Genomic DNA, 4,058 nt, shown 5'->3' with positions numbered 1-4,058 from the left:
CACACACGCACACACACACACACACACATTAACGCACACACACACACACACACACATTCACACACACACATACACACACACACACACACACATTGATGTGATACGAAATCGTCAATTTAAAAACACGATAAGTCCATCGGGGTAACTTATAACAATTAAATGACTCACAGACTGTATTAACAACAAAACAATTTAAGAACGAGCCAAATCCATCATTGTAAAGTGGTAACTAAGCTAAGTCGTTGTAGGATTAATTTGACTAAACCTGACCTCTTCATATGGACAAACACAGACATACAAACACACAGACATGCGCGCGTGTGTACGTGTTAGAAGAATGAAGCGCTCTCAACTTATCCATCATTCCTCTTCCTCTCCCATAGCTAACTTCAAGTAAATTAATAATTATAAAAACAGCTCTTATTTCAACTATAGCGTCAAAGACAGATTGATATATAAGAAATTAAAGAAGAATGTCTGCCAGGGTTGTGTTTCGTTTATTCATTAATCTTTTGTACAAACCAAGAAGGTGTTATAAATAGTATCACTGAGCATTCACCGCGGCTGTCATATCCGGGGCGGCATTCTTCCGGCTCTGCTGACAAAGCTTCAACACCAGACAAGCACTGATTACAACACAAAGAAGTGTCACGGCCGCCAATACGGCAGTGGTGAGCAAAGCTTCGCGTGGCCACGTCGTGTGAGTTTGGAAGGATGTGGGTAATGTGCTGCTTGGTGACTCGCCAATGGGTTGCCTTCGGTTGTTCCCACTGTTCCTAGGCCCTGTGTTCCAAAGAGACAAAAATTAAAATTTGATGAAGTTACATTTAAAATGTGTGTTATGTAAATGAATACAAAAATGAATTACGAAATTAAATGTTGTATTTTTTTTTTTAATACGTAAGTTTTTTAATGGTATTTTTCCCTTTCTAAAGACTTGCATAGAGAATGCATATTGCCACCTGGAGGCCGTAGAGCAGCGGATTTCTAACGTCTTGCTATAATATTACGGATGGGTCTATCTGGAGGTACACGGCTTGGCACAGTGGTAAAAGAGGAAAAAGAAAGAAGGAAGATACTAACGCAATTGTTTGGGGGTTTTTCAACTACGTCCTGACCTAAACAGTTCTAGTGGTTTTGTTTGTTTATTTGTTTGTTTGTTTGTTTGTTTGCTTGCTTTTTAAGTAAAGGAGTAGCATCCTCAAAGTAGTGTGTGTTATAAGTTATATTGAAACAGACAGACAGAGGCAAAAATACAGACTGACAGACAGACAGGTAGACAAAATAGAGAGAGAGAGAGATCGAGAGGGGGAGAGAGAGAGAGAGAGAGAGAGAGAGAGAGAGAGAGAGAGAGAGAGAGAGAGAGAGAGAGAGATGAATGCAGTTTCAACAAGTCACAATGAGATAAACACTGGCTAAGTACGAAAATACCGTGTTACCATCGTTATCTTCTGTCTGGTTGATGGCGTCTCGGACTGAGATGACCAGCGACAAACTCTCGGACAACGGCGTTCCCGGTGAGCGTTTCCGTCTGACTCTTGTATCACACTGACTCTGAGAATTCGAAGAAAAAAAAGCCACTGCAGTCTCAGCAATGTGAGCAGGTTGTCTCACTGAAATGTATCATTGCGGACATAACGCAAAATTACAGCATAGATCAAATGTATACTCTGTCCTCTCTCTTTTCAAAAAAGTGGACAGTCCCACCATTTCTTGTTTTGTTTTGTTTAAACAGGCAGTTTGAGAGAGTGGTCTGAATTTTTCTGCTTCTTTTTTACGTTACTACTTTCCTAATCTGGTCCTGGCGTAGCGTGGGGGGGGGGGTTGTATCATGGGTTTTTAATGTAAATTACGGTCCTCAAAATCACTTTTGATATCGAAAAAAAATAATTTTAAGATCATCATATCATTTTCCCCAGTTACATGCCTTAGTCACCCCAGTTTACGGGTACGTGTTTTACACCTTCATTGACGTAATTTAGATCCTTTAGAGGCTGTCTTCGGACCTACCTGTAATTAAGGGCCAACCCAGGATAACTGAGTGGGTCTCAATGCCCTCCATATCATCAGGTTCAAGTCAATTTATGAAAGTTCATAGTTCGAAGGATTTGAACTATACCTAAATCCTTACCATTACCCTTTCGTGTCCTCGACTAACGCTATAGTGGAGGTTTTATATACCGTTAATCTTTTTTCTTCTTGATCGCATCACACTTGAAGTCTGGTATCTGTCATAAATTAGGCCGTCTTGCTCAGTTCATCTGTCGGCCCGTATTATACCGTTAATAATACAAAGGCTTTATGAGGTCACGTGATTTGGTACCCACCCCTAGGCAGGACAGGTCAGAGTCGTAGCACAGCGTGGCCTGGCACTGGATGAACACTGTGTCCGAGGCGTCGAACTTGAAGGCGGGGAAAGTGTTGGTCAGCGCCCTAGCTCCTGACGGGGTCTGGCCAGTGAAGGAGGGGACCAGGAAAGGGGACACTGGACAACTAGTCAAAGACAAAGAGTAATAGACGAGATTAGAAATCAAACCTTTGGAAATTGTCAAATGGTTAATTATTTCATTAATAGTGGGCTGCAATCCACAACCTCATGATTACGAGTACGGTGGCTTAACCAACTACCGTACCGACTACTCTGTCAACGCATAGATCAAGATACATTATCTTTGTTCAATTAGTTAATAGAGCGAATGGTAAGTGACGCCGTGACCTCCTCTTCCTTCTACGAATAAAGCCGATCACGCTGGATCTTCGAAGGGACAAAACTGAGCAGACGGATAAGCATGAAATAAGAAACTTTATTACCACCCTTCCACTATTGTGAGGGAAAAGGCTTGCTTTCAATTCTCCCTCAAAACAGGCCATTGGGATCAATTGTTTGCGACGATGGGTAGCAGAGGGGTGCGAGGAGTAACATACAGGTGTGCGCGCGACTCAAGACCTGAAGTTACTTAGATGTGCGAGTACTGATTAGAACGAACTACCTATTCATTTCCCGACGGTCACAAAAATTTCGTTAAATTTATCATAATTCCCATTGAAAATATTATCAGACGTGACCCAGATAAATGCATGCTCAACAGAAATCGAGCTGGGCACTCAGTGTCAAAATGATATCATCATTGAAAGTTCTTGTCACAATGATATTTTTTTTCTAGGCGTAAGTGTTTTAGTACGGAGCTCGCAACTACATAAGGCCATATGAGCGCATATGACACAATAAACATTTTCAGCTCGCAGGAAATTTTGAATTTTTCCCAGGTGAAGGCAGAAGCCTACTCTTATCGACTTTTGGACCACCAAGGGATCTTTTAGATTTTTCCTAGTATAAGACCAGGGGTGTGGCTGAAAGACAGCAGTAAGAAGGAGCCTAAGATAAGCAGCAGAAAGGCTGCAGGGAGAGTCAGGAGCCCAGAGGAGGGTGCAAAGAATGTGAGAGGGTCGGGGGCAGAAAGTAAAGACGACAGCAGACGACAGAACATTGTTAGAGGGCAGGAAAGGGTGGGAAAGGAGAAAATTTTATAGAGAAGAAAATTTTCCTTCGCTATCTGGATTCGACCACAGGACCTATTGAATGAAAGGCGAACACTTTAACCTCTAGGCCACGACAGCCCCCTCGCAATGTTAGACGCTGTCGTGATAATGCTACAAAATTAGGCTAGCGTCACTGTCTCTGGGGTTATCTTGAAAGGACAATATTCGTATTTACCCGTTTGTTGAGAGCAGCTCGAGAGTGGGTTCGAGCCCTGGCCCTGGACTTGCTTGACAAGAAGTTATCCTCAAGCCGTCAGCAACTGTGGGTGATGATAGGGATGGGATATGGGGGAGGGAAGGGGATGGGGGTTGTGTCCAAGAGCGACTGATTACCTTGTGATGTTGTACTTTGGTTCGTAAAAGTGTTCTCACTTCGCGTGTAAATACTTCTTTGAGTCGGAAAAGGGGTGGGGTTGGGGTTTGAGTTGGGGGGGGAGGGCTAACTATACGTTTCAATGGAATAAAGTGGTGATACAACCGGATACACATGGAGGAACCAACGAGGCTGGGGTTTTGGA

The 4,058-nt window shown here is 42.9% G+C and overlaps 1 long non-coding RNA gene across 1 annotated transcript; it reads right to left on the bottom strand.

The window, feature by feature from the left end:
- Window positions 1–478: 478 nt before the first annotated feature.
- Window positions 479–2,602, bottom strand: LOC118478156. Its single transcript, XR_004858854.1, has 3 exons — window positions 2,328–2,602; window positions 1,440–1,554; window positions 479–783 (listed from the first exon to the last, which is right to left on the bottom strand). It is a non-coding gene; the product is annotated as an uncharacterized LOC118478156 (long non-coding RNA).
- Window positions 2,603–4,058: the final 1,456 nt, after the last annotated feature.

This window comes from Aplysia californica, unplaced genomic scaffold (assembly GCF_000002075.1).
Source record: "Aplysia californica isolate F4 #8 unplaced genomic scaffold, AplCal3.0 scaffold00383, whole genome shotgun sequence".
Taxonomy (NCBI): Eukaryota; Metazoa; Mollusca; class Gastropoda; order Aplysiida; family Aplysiidae; genus Aplysia; species Aplysia californica.
Note: the sequence above shows the minus strand (reverse complement) of the source record. Positions and strands in the feature narration are given on the sequence as shown.